Genomic DNA, 20469 nt, shown 5'->3' with positions numbered 1-20469 from the left:
GCAACCTTCCAGAAAAAGAATTCAGAATAATGATAGTGAAGATGATCCAGGACCTCAGAATAAGAATGGAGGCAAAGATCGAGAAGATGCAAGAAATGTTGAACAAAGACCTAGAAGAATTAAAGAACAAACAAACAGAGATGAACAATACAATAACTGAAATGAAAACTACACTAGAAGGAATCAATAGCAGAATAACTGAGGCAGAAGAACGGATAAGTGACCTGGAAGACAGAATGGTGGAATTCACTGCTGCGGAACAGACTAAAGAAAAAAGAATGAAAAAAAATGAAGACAGTCTAAGAGACCTCTGGGACAACATCGAACACAACAACATTTGCATTATAGGGGTCCCAGAAGGAGAAGAGAGAGAGAAAGAACCAGAGAAAATATTTGAAGAGGTTATAGTCGAAAACTTCCCTAACATGGGAAAGGAAATAGCCACCCAAGTCCAGGAAGCACAGAGAGTCCCATACAGGATAAACCCAAGGAGAAACACACCGAGACACATAGTAATCAAATTGGCAAAAATTAAAGACAAAGAAAAATTATTGAAAGCAGCAAGGGAAAAATGTCAAATAACATACAAGGGAACTCCCATAAGGCTAACAGCTGATTTCTCAGCAGAAACTCTACAAGTCAGAAGGGAGTGGCATGATATACTTAAAGTGATGAAAGGGAACCTACAACCAAGATTACTCTACCTGGCAAGGATCTCACTTAGATTTGATGGAGAAATCAAAAGCTTTACGGACAAGCAAAAGCTAAGAGAATTCAGCACCACCAAACCAGCTCTACAACAAATGCTAAAGGAACTTCTCTACGTGGGAAACACAAGAGAAGAAAAGGACCTACAAAAACAAACCCAAAACAATTAAGAAAATGGTCATAGGAATATACATATCGATAATTACCTTAAACGTGAATGGATTAAATGCTCCAACCAAAAGACACAGGCTTGCTGAATGGATGCAAAAACAAGGTCCATATATATGCTGTCTACAAGAGACCCACTTCAGACCTAGGGACACATACAGACTGAAAGTGAGGGGATGGAAAAAGATATTCCATGCAAATGGAAATCAAAAGAAAGCTGGAGTAGCTATACTCATATCAGATAAAATAGACTTTAAAATAAAGAATGTTACAAGAGACAAGGAAGGACACTACATAATGATCAAGGGATCAATCCAAGAAGAAGATATAACAATTATAAATATATATGCACCCAACATAGGAGCACCTCAATACATAAGGCAACTGCTAACAGATATAAAAGAGGAAATCGACAGTAACACAATAATAGTGGGGGACTTTAATACCTCACTTACACCAATGGACAGATCATCCAAAATGAAAATAAATAAGGAAACAGAAGCTTTAAATGACACAATAGACCAGATAGATTTAATTGATATTTATAGGACATTCCATCCAAAAACAGCAGATTACACTTTCTTCTCAAGTGCGCACGGAACATTCTCCAGAATAGATCACATCTTGGGTCACAAATCAAGCCTCAGTAAATTTAAGAAAATTGAAATCATATCAAGCATCTTTTCTGACCACAGCGCTATGAGATTAGAAATCAATTACAGGGAAAAAAACGTAAAAAAGACAAACACATGGAGGCTAAACAATACTTTACTAAATAACCAAGAGATCACTGAAGAAATCAAAGAGGAAATCAAAAAATACCTAGAGACAAATGACAATGAAAACATGACGATCCAAAACTTATGGGATGCAGCAAAAGCAGTTCTAAGAGGGAAGTTTATAGCTACACAAGCCTACTAAAGAAACAAGAAAAATCTCAAGTAAACAATCTAACCTTACACCTAAAGGAACTAGAGAAAGAAGAACAAACAAAACCCAAAGTTAGCAGAAGGAAAGAAATCATAAAGATCAGAGTAGAAAGAAATGAAATAGAAACAAAGAAAACAATAGCAAAGATCAATAAAACTAAAAGCTGGTTCTTTGAGAAGATAAACAAAATTGATAAGCCATTAGCCAGACTCATCAAGAAAAAGAGGGAGAGGACTCAAAACAATAAAATTAGAAATGAAAAAGGAGAAGTTACAACAGACACCACAGAAATACAAAGCATCCTAAGAGACTACTACAAGCAACTCTATGCCAATAAAATGGACAACCTGAAGGAAATGGACAAATTCTTAGCAAGGTATAACCTTCCAAGACTGAACCAGGAAGAAACAGAAAATATGAACAGACCAATCACAAGTAATGAAATTGAAACTGTGATTAAAAATCTTCCAACAAACAAAAGTCCAGGACCAGATGGCTTCACAGGTGAATTCTATCAAACATTTAGAGAAGAGCTAACACCCATCCTTCTCAAACTCTTCCAAAAAATTGCAGAAGAAGGAACACTCCCAAACTCATTCTATGAGGCCACCATCACCCTGATACCAAAACCAGACAAAGATACTACAAAAAAAGAAAATTACAGACCAATATCGCTGATGAATATAGATGCAAAAATCCTCAACAAAATACTAGCAAACAGAATCCAACAACACATTAAAAGGATCATACACCACGATCAAGTGGGATTTATCCCAGGGATGCAAGGATTCTTCAATATACGCAAATCAATCAATGTGATATACCATATTAACAAATTGAAGAATAAAAACCATATGATCATCTCAATAGATGCAGAAAAAGCTTTTGACAAAATTCAACACCCATTTATGATAAAAATTCTCCAGAAAGTGGGCATAGAGGGAACCTACCTCAACATAATAAAGGCCATATACGACAAACCCACAGCAAACATCATTCTGAATGGTGAAAAATGGAAAGCATTTCCTCTAAGATCAGGAACGATACAAGGATGTCCACTCTCACCACTATTATTCAACATAGTTTTGGAAGTCCTAGCCACGGCAATCAGAGAAGAAAAAGAAACAAAAGGAATACAAATTGGAAAAGAAGAAGTAAAACTGTCACTGTTTGCAGATGACATGATACTATACATAGAGAATCCTAAAAATGCCACCAGAAAACTACTAGAGCTAATCAATGAATTTGGTAAAGTTGCAGGATACAAAATTAATGCACAGAAATCTCTTGCATTCCTATACACTAATGATGAAAAATCTGAAAGAGAAATTAAGGAAATACTCCCATTTACCATTGCAAAAAAAGAATAAAATACCTAGGAATAAACCTACCTAGGGAGACAAAAGACCTGTATGCAGAAAACTATAAGACACTGATGAAAGAAATTAAAGATGATACCAACAGGTGGAGAGATATACCATGTTCTTGGATTGGAAGAATCAATATTGTGAAAATGACTATACTACCCAAAGCAATCTACAGATTCAATGCAATCCCTATCAAATTACCAATGGCATTTTTTACAGAACTAGAACAAATCATCTTAAAATTTGTATGGAGACACAAAAGACCCCGAATAGCCAAAGCAGTCTTGAGGGAAAAAAACGGAGCTGGAGGAATCAGACTCCCTGACTTCAGACTACACTACAAAGCTACAATAATCAGGACAATATGGTACTGGCACAAAAACAGAATCATAGATCAATGGAACAAGATAGAAAGCCCAGAGATAAACCCACGCACCTATGGTCAACTAATCTATGACAAAGGAGGCAAAGATATACAATGGAGAAAAGACAGTCTCTTCAATAAGTGGTGCTGGGAAAACTGGACAGCTACATGTAAAAGAATGAAATTAGAACACTCCCTAACACCATACACAAAAATAAACTCAAAATGGATTCGCGACCTAAATGTAAGACCGGACACTCTAAAACTCTTAGAGGAAAACGTAGGAAGAACACTCTTTGACATAAATCACAGCAAGATCTTTTTTGATCCACCTCCTAGAGTAATGGTAATAAAAACAAAAATAAACAAATAGGACCTAATGAAACTTCAAAGCTTTTGCACAGCAAAGGAAACCATAAACAAGACGAAAAGACAACCCTCAGAATGGGAGAAAATATTTGCCAATGAATCAATGGACAAAGAATTTATCTCCAAAATATATAAACAGCTCATTCAGCTCAATATTAAAGAAACAAACAACCCAATCCAAAAATGGGAAGAAGACCTAAATAGACATTTCTCCAAAGAAGACATACAGATGGCCAAGAAGCACATGAAAAGATGCTCAACATCACTAATTATTAGAGAAATGCAAATCAAAACTACAATGAGGTATCACCTCATACCAGTTAGAATGGGCATCATCAGAAAATCTACAAACAACAAATGCTGGAGATGGTGTGGAGAAAAGGGAAGCCTCCTGCACTGTTGGTGGGAATGTAAATTGATACAGCCACTATGGAGAACAATATGGAGGTTCCTTAAAAAACTAAAAATAGAATTACCATATGATCCAGCAATCCCACTACTGGGCATATACCCAGAGAAAACTGTAATTCAAAAAGACAAATGGGGGCTTCCCTGGTGGCACAGTCGTTGAGAATCTGCCTGCTAACGCAGGGACACGGGTTCGAGCCCTGGTCTGGGAAGATCCCACATGCCGCGGAGCAACTAGGCCCATGAGCCACAGCTACTGAGCCTGCGCGACTGGAGCCTGTGCTCCGCAACAAGAGATGCCATGATAGTGAGAGGCCTGCGCACTGCAATGAAGAGTGGCCCCCGCTTGCCGCAACTAGAGAAAGCCCTCGCACAGAAACAAAGACCCAACACAGCCAAAACTAAATAAATAAATTAATTAAAAAAAAAAAAAAGACACATGCACCCCAATGTTCATAGCAGCACTATTTACAATAGCCAGGTCATGGAAGCAACCTAAATGCCCATCGACAGACGAATGGATAAAGAAGATGTGGTACATATATACAATGGAATATTACTCAGCCATAAAAAGGAATGAAATTGAGTCATTTGTTGAGACGTGGATGGATCTAGAGACTGTCACACAGAGTGAAGTAAGTCAGAAAGAGAAAAACAAATATCGTATATTAACGCATGTATGTGGAACCTAGAAAAATGGTACAGATGAACTGGTTTGCAGGGCAGAAGTTGAGACACAGATGTAGAGAACAAACGTTTGGACACCAAGGGGGGAAAACTGCGGTGGGGTGGGGATGGTGGTGTGCTTAATTGGGCGATTGGGATTGACATGTATACACTGATGTGTATAAAATTGATGACTGATTAAAAAAAATAAAAGAGTATGAGGCCAGAGCAGCATTACTAATGCAGTCAACGAAGCACCGAGAGAACACAATGCCCGTCTGGGATCATTTCCATTCTTTAAAATCTACCCCAGGTGTCTGCCATTTTCCACCTACAAATTCAAAATAAAAGAATATAAAGCTAAAAAAAAAAAAAAAAGGACAGGGATCATGGGATAGGAGGGATGGCCATTCCTTAGGAGGTGGGAGGGGTTTTGACCTCTAATTTCCTAATTTAATTGACATATCAAAGTAATAACATCCTGCCAGCACCATCGGGAGTTTCATGTGTGAGACTCAAAAGCCATGGAAGAGAAAAGAGAGACATTCAGTTTTCTTCCTCTAAATAAAAGTATGAAATGAAAGATTATATAAAATAAAAATATATCAATGCATCTGAAAGGCATTTGGACGGCTTCAAAGTGCCTCCTTTCCACCTGCCTGACCTTTGTGAAGACACTTGATCCTCTGGGCCTCGGAATCCACATCTGCAAAATGTTTGATACAGAGATGAAATTGAAATGAAAGTGTAAAAAGCCCTGTCTGCAACTGCGGCCGCACTTGGTGTGGTCCAGCAAATGTTTCTAACCTATTATTCAGGAGCATTTCCTTTTCGGTGCACATTCATGCCCAACCTCCACCTTCCCCTATAACCAAGGTCTGGAATCTCCCAAAGATGCCCAGGCCTGGAGAGGCAGCCCTTCAGCAATGCCAGTGGCGCCATCCACTGTGTTCCAGCTCGGGCACAAAGCAAAAACTGACCCCTTCTTTATGAAAGTGCTGAAGATTCCAAAACATCAGAGCTCAAAGGACAGATCACTGCATACAGTCTCCTCCCACTTTTATGCACACGTGGAGACAGATCCCAGGAGTCCTGGCTCCCGTCTGGGCTCCTTTTCACTGCAGTGGCCCTCCACCGTCCAAGGCTACAAAACAGCATAAGCCCTCCACCTTGGAGTTGGCCTGTCCCTGCTTCCTGCCCCGCTGCTACTGTGGGATGCTCTGTAGAGGGAATTTAGGGGAAAGGCCAAGGTCTGCACAATGTGATTTCTTGGGTTTTCCTGGTAAAATTGGCTGCGGGTTGTGGAATTGGGAAGTTCATTCCCGGGTCCCCTGGCAGATTAAGACAGGCTGGGGGGTGCAGGGAAAGGGGTGCTCCTTGTCTGGCCTATGTTCTGGATCCTGGCCATCTGAGATAAGTCCTGCCAGGAATTCTCTCTCCGCGGTCGCCCTGGGGGGACTGCTGATGTTTGAAGCAAGAGGATAGTAAATTATTCCCCCCCTCTGCAGAATCTGGGGTAGGAATTCCTAATCTGGCGGGGGTGGGGGGGGGTCCTATAAGTTCACCTTTGGGCACATGGGAGAAGATTCCTGACTCAGCTGCCTTCTCATGCTCTGGAGGTCTTCTAGAACACTCACTTTTCCCTTCATGTTTCCCTGGCACATCTAGGAATTCTAATTAATTTGTGTATGCAACACATTTGAAAGCAAGTCAGTATTTAGGCACTGGGGAAACTGTGGCCCTGTGCCTGTGAAGTTTATGTGCAGGGGGGAAGTCAGGTAGGAAAGAGTGAACAAACAAAGTCATTGTATGCGATGAGCTCTGTGAAGGACACCAAGAGAGAGGTGGGATTGCAGATAATGCAGGGAGGGCGTGTGGGGTTATTTTATGTTTCTAACTTTATTCTGTAGTAATTTTAGATTATTTAGATTCAGAGAAAAATTGTTGCAAGAATTGTTGCAAGAGACTTCCCATATACTCTTTACCCAGCTTTCGCTAATGATAACCATCTTACATAACCAAAGCACAGCATAATGACCAAAACCAGGAAATTGATATTGGTACAATATTATTAAGTACACTACAGACTTTTCTAGAATTTTGCCGGTTTTCCAACTTATGTCCTTTTTCTGTTCCAGGATTCAATCCTGGATCCCACATTACATTTCATTGTTAGGTCTCCCTGATGTGCTCTGACCTGTAGCAAGTGCTAAGCCATTCCTTGTCTTTCATGCCCTTTCTTTTTTTTTTTTTTTTTAAATTTATTTATTTATTTTTGGCTGTGTTGGGTCTTCGTTTCTGTGCGAGGGCTTTCTCTAGTTGTGGCAAGCAGGGGCCACTCTTCATCGCGGTGCGCGGGCCTCTCACTATCGCGGCCTCTCTTGTTGTGGAGCACAGGCTCCAGACGTGCAGGCTCAGTAGTTGTGGCTCACAGGCCCAGTTGCTCCGCGGCATGTGGGATCTTCCCAGACCAGGGCTCGAACCCGTTTCCCCTGCATTGGCAGGCAGATTCTCAACCACTGCGCCACCAGGGAAGCCCCATGCCCTTTCTTATGAAGAGCACTGGTCAGGTATTTTGTAGGCTGTCCCTCAATTTGGGTTTAGCTGATGTTTTCTCATTATTAAATTGAAGTTACAGATTTTGGAGAAATCCACCTTGGAATCTGTGTCCTCTTCTAAGCACATCAAATTGGATGATATAATGTCAATATGTACTATTACTAGTGATGTTAACTAATTCTTTGGTTAAGGTGGTATCTGCCAGGTATCTTCACTGTAATGTCATTATTTTTCTTTTGGAAATAATAAATATCTTTAGGGAGAGATATTGAGATTTGCACATATATTTCTCCTCAAACTTTTGCCCACTGATTTTAGCAATTATTACTGTAATATCTGCAATAGTGATTTTCTGTTTCCTTCTTTCCCTCTACTTTTATTAAATGGAATTCTTTTGAAAGGAAGACTTGCCCTTCTTTCCATAATTATTCTGTTATTTATTTATATCATTATGGGTTCACGGATATTTCATTTATTCTATGGGTTATAATCCAATAAAATTGTTGCTCAGATTGTTCTAGCTTTGCCCATTGGGAGCATCTTTGGGTTGGCCCCTTGTCCCTTTGACATGCCCCCCTCCCCATCCTTTTTTTGAGTATTTCCTAATTGTCTGGCACCACCAGATGCTCCAGGCCCATCTTGTGATTTCCCATTCCCCGCTGCTGACATCAGTCACTTCTCCAAGGAGCTCTGGTTCATTTCATTTACCATGTATAGAATGGGGATTTAAACACCAAGCTCTGAGCACACGGTGTGCTCATTAAAATAAAGTGTCATGCTTTTAGGCGCTCTCAGTGGACAGAGCTAGGAAATGTATCTGTGTATACTAACCCATGCATAAACACACATCTGTATTTATTTCTATTTTTCTGGATATATCTATTTTAAAAATTAGAGTTATACCTTTAGTTCCAGTTCAGTGTGGGGTTACTTTATTATTTTTTAAAATAAATTTATTTTATTTATTTATTTTTTGGCTGCATTGTGTCTTCCTTGCTGCACGTGGGCTTTCTCTAGTTACAGTGAGCGGGGGCTACTCTTCGTTGCAGGGTGCGTGGGCTTCTCATTGAGGTGGCTTCTCTTGTTGCGGGGCACAGGCTCTAGGTGCATGGGCTTCAGTAGTTGTGGCACGCGGTCTCAGTAGATGTGGCTCGTGGGCTTTAGACCGCAGGCTCGGTAGTTGTGGCGCACAGGCTTAGCTGCTCCGTGGCATGTGGGATCTTCCCGGATCAGGGCTCAAACCCGTGTCCCCTGCATTGGCAGGTGGATTCCCAACCACTGCACCACCAAGGAAGCCCCCAGTGTGGGGTTACTTTAGATGTGGTACTTTGGAAAAATATTTCCAGAAAGACACTCTAAGACCGGATCAAGCACTCGTGCATTGCTGGCAGGAACACAAAATGGCTTAATCCTTATGGAGGGGAATCTGGCAATATCTAGCAAAATTATACATGTTTTGACCCAAGCATCTCACTTCTAAGAAATTGTCCCAAAGACACACTCACAAAAATACAAAAAGATGTACATACAAGACTATTTGTTATGACCCAATTTTGTAACTTGTTACAGAAAAAGACTGGAAACAACCCAAATGTCTATCAACAGAAGATGGAATAAATGAACCACGGTACCTCTTCATGATGGGGTGCTAAACAGCTGTAAATTAGAACAAAGAGATCATCTATATTCTGCAATAAAGTGATCTCCAGGAGACAGTTTTTTTAAAGAGAACTAAGGTGAAAAGTACAGATAATATACCTTTTATCTAAGAACGGGTCAAAATACAAATATTATAAAAATGCATACACCTCATAGGTACGTATATATGTCATTGTATTTTTAAAATGGAGATAAACTACAAACTAATAAATTAATTAAGAAATAGTTGGAGTGGGTGAAATAGGTGAAGGGGATTAAGAGGTACAAATCTGCAGTTATTATAATAAATAAGTCATGGGGTGTAATATACAGCATAAAGAATATGGTCAATAATATTGTAATAACTTTGTATGGGGACAGGTGGTTACTAGACTTATCGTGATCATTTCATAATGTGTGCAAATGTCAAATCACTATGTAGTATACTTGAAACTAACATAATATTGTATGTCAACTATATTTCAACTTAAAAAATGTAGTTATCTTTTGCTGGAGGAAGAGAACAGAGACAGAGTGTAGGAGACAGGCATGGAAGCCAGGCGTCTCTGAATGTCCCTTGCTTTGTAAATTTTGTAAATATTTCACATAAGTATAAAACAAGAATAATTCAAAATACAAAAACAAAGAGTAATACCTAAGACTAAAATGCAAAATAAAGTAAATAAATGGTGGGTATATTGAGTTGGTGGCTTACCCACACAGTGAGGAATTATTTCAAGTCATTTTCAAACAGAGTAGTTTGACTGTATATCCCTAGTGGGATAGCTTAAGGACAAAATAAACTAAAAATAAATCTTAATTTTTCAGTAATCATATTGTTATGATGATGTTATTCTATACCTATTATACGTGTAGGATATAACATATTTATATATATAATATATATATGTAATATATATATATATATACTTGTAGGATAAAGCAAACGACTATCATATTAATGTTGTTAGGACCAAATTATTCAGTGCAAAAGAAAATAGAAATATAAAATATAAAAAAAAGAATTTAAGTAAGTCTATAATCCTAAGCTTGAATTGGAAATATTAGTTTGAGGGATAGATTGGGAGTTTGGGATTGACATATACACACTACTATATTTAAAATAGATAACCAACAAGGACCTACTGTATAGCACAGGGAACTCTGCTCAATATTCTATAAAAATCTAAATGGGAAAAGAACTTGAAAAAGAATAGACATGTGTATGTATAACTGAATCACTTTGCTGTACACCTGACAATATTGTTAATCAACTATACTCCAATATAAAAAAAAAATTAAAAAAAAAGAAATATTTGGGGACTTCCCTCGTGGTCCAGTGGTTAAGAATCCGCCTTCAAATGCAGGGAACGCAGGTTTGATCCTTGGTTGGGGAACTAAGATCCCACATGCCACGGGGCAACTAAGTTCGCTCGCACAACTACTGAGCACGCGGGCCACAAACGAAGAGGAGCCCGCGCGCCACAGCGGAGGATCCCACGTGCCGCAATGAAGGTCCCACGTGGGGCGACTAAGACCCGACACAGCCAAAAATAAAATAAATAAATAAATAAATATTAAAAAAAAAAAAGAAATATTAGTTTGGGGAATTCCCTGGTGGTCCAGTGGTTAAGACTCCGCACTTCCATTGCAGGGGGTGTGGGTTTGATCCCTGATCAGGGAACTAAGATCCTGCATGCTGCCCGGCGGGGCCAAAAAATAATAATAAAAATTTTTTTAAAAGAGGAAATTTTGTTTGAACTCGTGATTTTTTTCTCTTAGAAAATACATATTCCCTAGCTCTGTCCACTGAAAAAGCCTAGAAATGGTGGCCAAGGAGGGACAGTGGGGAGCTCTAATGCGCCGAGTGTAGTCTTAAATGATCAACTCCACCACAAGGCACCAGGGCTCTTAGAGAAATGGCCCATTTCTGACCCAGGGCAGGAAATGCATAAGCACAGCCTGGAACATCTCATCGCAGAAGGCAAGGAAGCTCCCTGAACCTCCTAGGAGAGAGTTAAAAGTACTCTGAAGCTAACCTGAAGAGGCTTCATAATAGGCTTGGAAGGGACAATCTGAGCATCAGAGAGAACTGTAATAGATTGAAAAGTATCACATATATTAATATCCATTAGGTCAGCAGCAGCAGCATTGGTCATCTTTGGACAGAATTTCTCAAACTTGGCACTATTGACATTTTGGGCCAGATAATTCTTTGTCGTGGGTGATAATTCTTTGCTGTGGATGACTGTCCAGTGTATTGTAGAATATTTAGTAGCATCCCTGGCCTCTGCACACTGGATGCCGGTGGCACCACCTTCCCTTCCCCAGCTGTGACAACCAAAAATGTCTCCAGATATTCCCAAATGTCTCCTGGGAGATTGAGAACCACCACCTTTGCAGAATGCTAGGAATCAATTCACTATTCTAAACCCTGGTAAATGAGGGAAATAAATGGTCAAGTCTGGAGGAGGAAAAACCAGTCATGTGAAGAGGTGGTGGAAGAGCCTTCCAGGCAGATGGAACCACAAATGCAAAGGCCCTGAATCTTTGAGAAACATCCAGGAGGCCCACAGGGCTGGAATCTAGTGGTCCAGGGTCTAGGTGTCCAAGATGAGGCTGGAGTGACAAGCAAGGCCAGTTCATGTACAATAAATCCTACTTCTCAGCCTTCAAGAATTCATCACAGTGATTCAAAGAAGTTCTGTGACCTAGGAAGTATTTAATAAAGTTCACCTCTTGCTGATGTTATGACACTTCACAACCCTGTGAGGTGGGTTGGAAGCCACTTGTAGTTTCTTGAAGCCAACAGAGACTCTTGACAGCCAGCTCCATTGAGATACCTGAGTGGTGAGGCATGGGCCCAGCACTGGGGACACACGATGCCACTGCTGGTTCCACAGGTACCTTCTTTTCTACAAAGCTCCGCTTAGGGAAGCAGTCAGAGTGTTTACTTTCTTAACCCCTTATTGTGGCTCTTGGAAAATAAGCAGTCTCAGACCCTCGGCCTTCTCCTCCAGCCTCTGATAAAAAGGCCTCCAGATCCCACATTCGCAGGAAGAGCCTGCCGGGGGCACGAGGCAGCCTCCACCACCACGGCCACCGTCCATGTTCTGCCTTCCCATGTCTGAGGCCTGCACCCTCCACACAGGCTAGATCTCCAGATGTCACACCCTGTATCCGCCAGCCTGACACCAATAAAGGCTTGGGCTATTTTTGTGCCCTGGACCAAATTTAGAGTCACTGAGACAACCCAAATCTGTCTTGTTTCTGACTAAAATTTATCTTGTTTCAAAAGACACCCTCTTCTTCCAGTTCAGCATGCCTATTAAGAGAATGGAATCTGCTTCTCTGGCGGTCCAGTGGTTAAGATTACGTGCTTCCACTGGAGGGGGCTTGGGTTCGATCCCTGGTTGGGGAACTAAGATCGCGCATGCTGCACGGCACAGTCAAAAAAAAAAAAAAAGGAATCTTTTGACAGCCACCTATGGATTGGGAGAAAATATTTGCAAATGATGGGACCAATAAGGGCTTAATTTCCAAAATATATAAACAGCTCATGCAATTCAATAACACACACACAAAAAAACCAACAAACAACCCAATCAAAAAATGGGCAGAATACCTAAATAGACATTTCTCCAAAGAAGACATACAGAAGACATACATCCAATAGACACATGAGAAGATAATCATCATCACTAATTATTAGAGAAATACAAATCAAATCTACAATGCAGTACCACCTCACACTGGTCAGAATGGCCATCATTAAAAAGTCTACAAATAATAAATGCTGGAGAGGGTGTGGAGAAAAGGGAACCCTCCTGCACTGTTGGTGGGAATGTAAATTGGTGGAGCCACTGTGGAGAACAGTATGGAGGTTCCTCAAAAACTAAAAATAGGGCTTCCCTGGTGGCGCAGTGGTTAGGAATCTGCCTGCCAATGCAGGGGACACGGGTTCGAGCCCTGGTCTGGGAGGATCCCGCATGCTGCAGCGCAACTAAGCCCGTGAGCCACAACTACTGAAGCCCACGTGCCTAGAGCCTGTGCTCCGCAACAGGAGGAGCCACCGCAGTGAGAAGCCCGTGCACCGCAATGAAGAGTAGCCCCTACTCGCTGCAACTAGAGGAAGCCGGCGTGCAGCAACAAAGACCCAGTGCAGCCAAAAATAAATAAATAATTTAAAAAACCCAAAAAAACAAAAAAACAAAAAAAAACTAAAAATAGAACTACCATATGATCCAGCAATTCTCTTCCTAGGCATATATACAGACAAAACTATAATCTGAAAAGATACATGCACCTCTATATTCACAGCAGCACTATTTACAATAGCCAAGACATGGAAACAACCTAAATGTCTATCAACAGATGAACGGATACAGAAGATAAGGTATATATATAAAAAAGAACAAAATAATGCCATTACAGCAACATGAATGGACCTAAACATTATCATACTAAGCGAAGTAAGTCAGAAAGAGAAAGACAAATACCATATCACTTATACGTGGACTCTAAAATATGACACAAATGAACTTATCTACGAAACAGACTCACAGACATAGAGAATAGATTTGTGGTTGCCAAGGGGGCGTGAGGGAGGGAAGGACTGGGAGTTTGGGATTAGCAGATGTAGACTATTATATATAGGATGGATAAACAGCAAGGTCCTACTGTATAGCACAGGGAACTATATTCAACATCCTGTGATAAACTATAATGGAAAAGAATATCAAAAAGAATATATATAACTGAATCACTTTGCTGTACAGCAGAAATTAACACAACATTGTAAATCAATTATACTTCAATAAAATTTTTAGAGAGACAGAATGGCATCTTCTGACCTGACAGTCTTTCCTGCCCTCAAACCCTTCCCCAGCCCCTCAGGGTCCATGGGAGGGTCTGACGCTTGGCTCTGCTGTCCAGTCACCATCCCTCACCCACACAGGCTGGCCCTGCCCATCCTCACGGCCTCCTGGGCCTTCTGGTGCAAACACCCTCCCCCTGGAGTCCCTACTCGAAGCCGCTCTCTCCGGGGTTGCCCCATCCCTCCAAGTATAAAGGCTACTTTCTTCTCAGTCCAGCTGTGAAAGCCCCCTTGCCCGCCTCTGACCCCACACACATCAGCCTGCCGGTCTCTCCCTTTCCCTGTCCCGGGGGTCCCCATCGCTGGTTCATCTGCCCTCTGGACGGTGACCAATTTGAGGACAGAGACTGAACAATGTGGGGTGGAAACGGGAGGCCTCAGCGGTCTGCCCCTGGGGCTGCTCATCCAGCCCCTCGTGTCCCGGGGGCCCAGAGAGGGGATGCCCGGCCCCTCATCCTAAGGGCTCCTGGTCCCCAGGACAGCGGCTCAGCAACCAGCAGCGCAGCCCCTGGGCTGGGCGTCCTGCTGGTCTGGGAGTGGCTTCCACGTCACCGAGGGTTTCCAACCCAAGCCACCCATGTTCTCACTTTACTGTGGGACTCGCCTCCATTCACGGCCCAGCCCCCGAGGTGGAGGACAGGCTCCCTCGGGGCCCCGGAGGCGGATGGGGTGGGCCCGTCTGGCTGGTCCTGCCGGTAACAAGGCCGAGGGGGACCCCAGACCTAAGGAAACACCCGGGTCTCTGCAGCCCGTGCGGGTCCCGAGTGAGCTGCAGAATCCATCACCTCCCGGTTCTGCCTCTTCAAGGCTTCCTCCCGCCCAGGAATCTCAGCGCTGCCCAGAGCAGGCCCCCCGCTTCACTTCTGGGGGTATTTTTAGTCAGTTCTCATTACTGACTTTTTCAAGAGCTGTTTCCATAAATGGCTCTGTGCTTATAATTACTGGTCCAGGCCTCAGCCGGCTTCACAGCCCAAATTAAAAGGGAACAACCTGCCCACTGCACCACATCAAGCCCGCCAAGGCCAAAAATAGATCCAGGGAGATGTGAGCAAGAAGGATGTGGTTCCTCCAGTTCAAACCCAGGAAAGACCTGAACTGTGGGGCTTTCCAGAAAGACGTGGTCACGGTGACACATCCCCTCTCTCCCGTGGGGAGTGGGTGCCCGTGAGGAGTGGCGGGTGTCCTCCCTCCCTGTGCCTCAGCCCTGGAGGAGCCCCATCAGTGGGCAGGGAGGGTGGGGGACACATTCTTCTGTGGGAGCTGGAAAGGCCTTCGTGGCAACCCTGCATAGATGGGAAACTGAGGCCCAGGGGAGCAGAGACTTGCTGGGGGTCACGTGTCAGGTTAGGGGCCTGGATTAACCTGACATGTGAACTTTGCAGACTTGGAGCCCATGTAAAATGAGTGGCCCTAGACTACCTCTGGGTGGCAATTCTGAGATGTGGGGGGGTCACCTGTTCACAAGATTCTTTCATCAACAGGTGCCTGAGAGGTGGCCTGCTGAGGCCACTGTCCTCCAGGCTGGGTCCTGCGGGGATTCGGGTCCCAGGGGAGGGCCAGGGTGATCTGCAAAGACGAGGAGGCTGGCCCTGCTTCTGTGCCACCCGCCCAGGCCCAGGCTCCTTCGCCTGGCTCTGGGCACTCCCTGCTTTCCCGCTGCCTTCCTCTTCACCTCAACTTTGCCAGGCTGCCCTGTGGCCATGCGGGGGCAGGGGGTACAGTCTGGGGGTTGCCATGAGACGCATATTTGGTCCCTGTTCTCAGGTTATTCATGGTTTCCTGGGGAGTAGCAGAAAGAGGTGTTAGATGTGCCCCCAGATCAGACAGGCAGAATCCTAAGGAATACAGACGATCAAGGCTGAGGGCTCTAATCATGGAAGGAGTCTGTCTCTTTGGGAGGAGGAGGAGTAGGAAGAGTCAGACTTATGGAAAACCCTGCCCATCTCTTTTAAAAGAAGAAATGGGGGTGAGTATATTCTATGCAGAGGGTACAATGTGAGCAAAGGCACGGAAGTCGGACGCAATATATCTGCTCCCATTTATTATTCTCCTCCCGTGTGGCAGGCGCGAGGCTGGCCTGACCACATGTTTCACTTAGTCCTACACAACCCTGGGAGGCAGCCCTTACGAACCTTGTTTTAAAGGTGAGGAAATGAGGTGCAGAGACTTTAAAAGGAAACTGTGTGATGTCTCACAGCTCCCCAGTGGCAGAGTCAGGATTAAAATCCACGTTTAATATATCCACAGAGGAATGTGTACAAGGATGTCCAGATAGCTTTATGAACAACCCAAAACTGGAAACAACCCAAATGTCCCTTAATACGAATGGTTTGCGATGCAAACAACTCATTTACATGAGAACAACATATATAACAAAAACATGGATGAATTTCAAGAAAATATGTTGTGTGAAAGACTAGACCCAGAGTATGTACTGTATGATTCCATTCACACGAAGTTCAAGAACAGAGCAAAGGAATGTTTTGTGATAGAAATCAGAAAGTGGCTGCCTGAGGAGATTGGATGGTAGAAATAGGGTTCCCAGGGGCACTTGTGTTATATGTTCCTCTGTGGTCTGAATTTTGTACAATGAGCATGCATTATTTGTAAACCCCAAAGCAATAAAGACAATTTAAAAACGGGATTCTCAGTTTACAACACACATTCAACACAGTCTAGCTCAGCAGCATGTACTGTGCCTAACGATGGCCCCTGGACTCGGGGGAGAGGCCACTTCTGTGTAGGACAAGAGCAGAAGATGTGCAGGCAGGGAGTTGACCAGCTGTGTGGCCTTGGGAAAACCACCTAGCTTCTCTGAGCCTCACTGTCTTCTTATTAAATAAAGATGTGACAGTAAATGTGAGATGAAATGAAAGGACAGACATGGAGGTTCTGGGCATGTGGTCATCACTGGGTGTCATCTCACACAATCGCTGTACAGCCCCTAGGGTGGGTACCGTGAGTATATCCGTTTTATAGAGGAGACTGAGGTTCTGAGAGGTGGACTGAAAATCCAGATCACACCGAGAGTAGTGGGTGGAGTCAAGATGCAAATTCTGTTGAGTCCCAGGTCAGAACCCCCAGCCCAGTCCTGCCTGCCCTCCCACTGTCCTTCCCCTCTCGGTTTCCAGAGAGAGGCGGCACTGTCTAGACCACGTGACAATCACCCTGTGGCTGATGTACTGTTATCTGTCTCTCCCACTGGAAGGTCAGCTCCACAAGGGGGGACTTAGTTTCATTCCCTGTTATAATCCAGGAACTAGAACGGAGCCTGGCACAGAGCAGGTACTACATGACTATTTGTGGAGTGAATTCAGGAAAATATGCAAGAATTGCCTACTAAAGAACCAAAGAAAGTGACCCTGGGGCTCACGGAGGTGAGGTCAGGGGGCTGAGCAGGACCCGGGCCAGGTCCCTCGTGCGCACTGAGCCCGGCGCCTCCCGAATCCAACAGCCCCAGCTCATCCCCACCCCCGTCCTCAGCCCCCCCAGGATCGCGGGAGTGAATTAGTCCAGTCCAGGGAAGGGGCAGGACAAAAGTGAAGATGGCCCATCCAGTTCTGACTACACTTCTGCCTGCAGTGCCGTTTGTGCCTCAGTTTCTCACTCTGGAGCATGGGCACCTGGTGCTCCCAGGACAGGAGGCGGAGAAGGGCTTAGGAGGAACATGCAGAGGTGGTCTCTCCTGCCTCATTCCTCCCTCAGGACTGGCTGGGCCGGCTCAGGCACTCGGGGGTCCCGCCCGTCACACCGAGCTGGGCGGAGGGATGGGTGGTGGTGTGAGAAGCTGCCTCCGGGGAGCCACAGGGCCGGAGCTGGGAGGAACCTCGTCTTTCTGACACCATCGCTGTGGACTGGACAGGAAAGCAGAGGCCCAGAGAAGGGAAGGGGTGTGGCTCGGGACGTGCAGGAGTCCATGGCAGGCCCAGGAGGGACGAGAACCTGGGCGCTGCCTCCCAGATCAGGGCCTCCTCCCCTGAGCTCAGGCGGCATCAGGGACAGGCTCCGTCTGCTCCTCGAGGGCAGCGGCCCCGTCACTGTGTCCTGGCCAACGGGAGCCAAGAGTCCACAGGCGGAGGTCGACAGGCAGGCCAGGCAGGGCCCAGCTCTGACCGCGGCCCTGGCCCCCAACACAGGCCCTGTCAGTCACGACACGGCTCCTAAAGCATCTGCGCAAAAGCAGAGGCCTGACCCCTGGACGGCAGGCCCAGGCCTCTGGGTCCTACAGGTGCCACTGACGGTCAGCGGCCCGGCAAGCACCAGGCCCGGCTGGCTTCTCAGGAGCTGATGAGGCCAATAGCAGAGGTGGAGCTGGAGCCAAGAGGTGTGGGAGCCTCGGCGTGGGCACTGATGCCACGGCGACTCTGTTATTAGACTCCACGGTGGTTCAGGGGCCGCTGACCTTCAGGGGCCTGGAGCCGGGGCCTCCAACGGAGGAAACAATCCTGGTAGGTTCTAATCCCCCACATCAGCCTAGGTAATTACCAGTTAACTCGAACTGAAGGAGTTTTACTAGTGCAATTAGTACATGAGAATAAAGAAGGCCCTCAGACAGCTGGCTGGACTGCCCACAGGCCAGGCTTCCACTGAACAAAGATCTGCTTGTTAATCCACAGCGTCAGAGGCCTTAGATCTTCATGAAACACACAGAAGTGGTGTGGGAAGAAACTGGGATTTGGAATCCACAGCCTGGATGATGCCATGGACGTGCTGTGTGGCCCTGGGTCAGTTATTTAACCTCTCTGAGCCCATGAAATAAGACTGGTAAAACAGAGTTGCTGCATGGATGAAATGAGTATTTATAGGACTATGGAACTTCAAATGCTAGTTTTTATTCAAAAACAGAAACACCTTTGGTTGGCTTTAAAAATCTGTTTCTGGGTTTCACATGTCTACAAGACATGTGGGGACATTTCCATCACATCCACACCAAGGCTGAGCAGCAGCTGGGAGGGTCTGGGATCAGCACTGACCAGGGCCAGGTTCACCCTAAAAAGGGGGCTGACTTTCTGCCCCTCCCCCTCTGTCAACCTATCACACAACAACTCTGAGGATAGATCACTAGGAGCCCCATTTTACAAGGAGAGATCTGAGGCTCAGAGAGGGCAAGGGACTTGCCTAAGATCACAGAGCAGAAGCAGGAGGGCAACCAGCTCCTCCTGAGCTCAGGGTGCTGCTCGACTCACAGCAGCAGCTCCCACCAGGGCTGTGCACCCCTTGCCCCAGGGGATGCTGGGGGAAGAGGGACATGGGCTAGGTGGTGACTCACTCAGATGGACGGCTCCCCTGGAGGCATTCTCAGGGTGGCTGCATCCACAGCTCTTCTTGGTCCTGAGCCCGGGGTCAGCTTGCCCCCAGCACAGAGCTCCAGCCTCAGTTCCACATGTGGTCGCTTCTGTCCCAAGTCCCCACCCCTGCCCTCTAACCAGGAAGGTGGCATCTAGAACCCGCCAGCCCAAGTCCTGGGCCTGGCACTGGGCTCTCAGCACAGGTTAACGGCTGCCTCCTGCTGCTCGCTCCCCCACCTGAGCCCATCACGAGCTCTGGTTTGGGGGGGACGGGCCTCCTTGAGGCAAATGGCTGAAGACCCACAAAACTTACTGTCACTCTGACCCCTGGGTTCCTCTGCCGAAATCCCTCTGAAAGCTCTCTCCACCTTGAAAGCCTGCCCTCCTGACACAGAATGTCACCTCCTTGAGCACTGGATGGAGGGCCAAACAACCTGGGCCTGTCCTGGCTTGGCCACATAGAGGCCACGTGGTCCTGAGCAAGACACTACCTCTCTGAGCCTCACTGTCCTCACCTGGGAGATGGGGATGAATATCATGTCGCTCACAGGGCTGTTGGGAGGGTTAAGAGCGGTGCTGTAGGTGAAGGGAGGCTGGTGGCCACGGCAAGGGTCCTCTCCCTGCTCTGGGTCCCACAGCTCTCCCCACCTGGGGCTGAGCTGTAGTCCTTGGGTCCCCAGGTCCAGCCTAGTGTCTGCCTCAGCCCAGACTCCTGCCCCTCACTGGCCACAGACAGGAGGCAAAGCAGGTGGGGGACATATGTTCATGAATGTAGATTAAAGAGAGTTTAGTAATGGAAAACGTTATCTCTGAGAACTTTAAGGGTAAATGACTCCACGATTTGGAGTATAATTTCTGCAGAGAGGAAAAGCTGGGCTTTACCTGGGAGAACAAAGAGGGTCCAAGCTGCCCATCAGGTCATTCAATGGCCTGGACACTCATTCCATGACAAGCCAAGTCCCGGGTGTGAGCCCAGGGTGACAAGACCACAGTCCCTGCCCCGCCGAGCTCAGAGTCTACTCCTTCCCCACCGCCCCACCCCCCAGCAGCACCCCGCCCCCAGGTGGCCCGGGGAAGAGGCTGCTGTGGACTCAGAACATCCGGGTCCTCATCTCTACCTGGTGCTTT

At 45.3% G+C, this 20469-nt stretch overlaps 1 protein-coding gene across 1 annotated transcript in view; it reads right to left on the bottom strand.

Annotated features, from left to right (window-relative positions):
- The window catches only part of LOC132349088 (bone morphogenetic protein 8B), a 43788-nt gene that overhangs the window by 22509 nt on the left and 810 nt on the right, over positions 1 to 20469 (bottom strand). The gene's annotated exons all lie outside the window — the stretch shown is intronic.

Source organism: Balaenoptera ricei, chromosome 1 (genome assembly GCF_028023285.1).
Source record: "Balaenoptera ricei isolate mBalRic1 chromosome 1, mBalRic1.hap2, whole genome shotgun sequence".
In the NCBI taxonomy this organism is placed as follows: Eukaryota; Metazoa; Chordata; class Mammalia; order Artiodactyla; family Balaenopteridae; genus Balaenoptera; species Balaenoptera ricei.
This window is presented reverse-complemented; position numbering and strand designations above follow the sequence as displayed.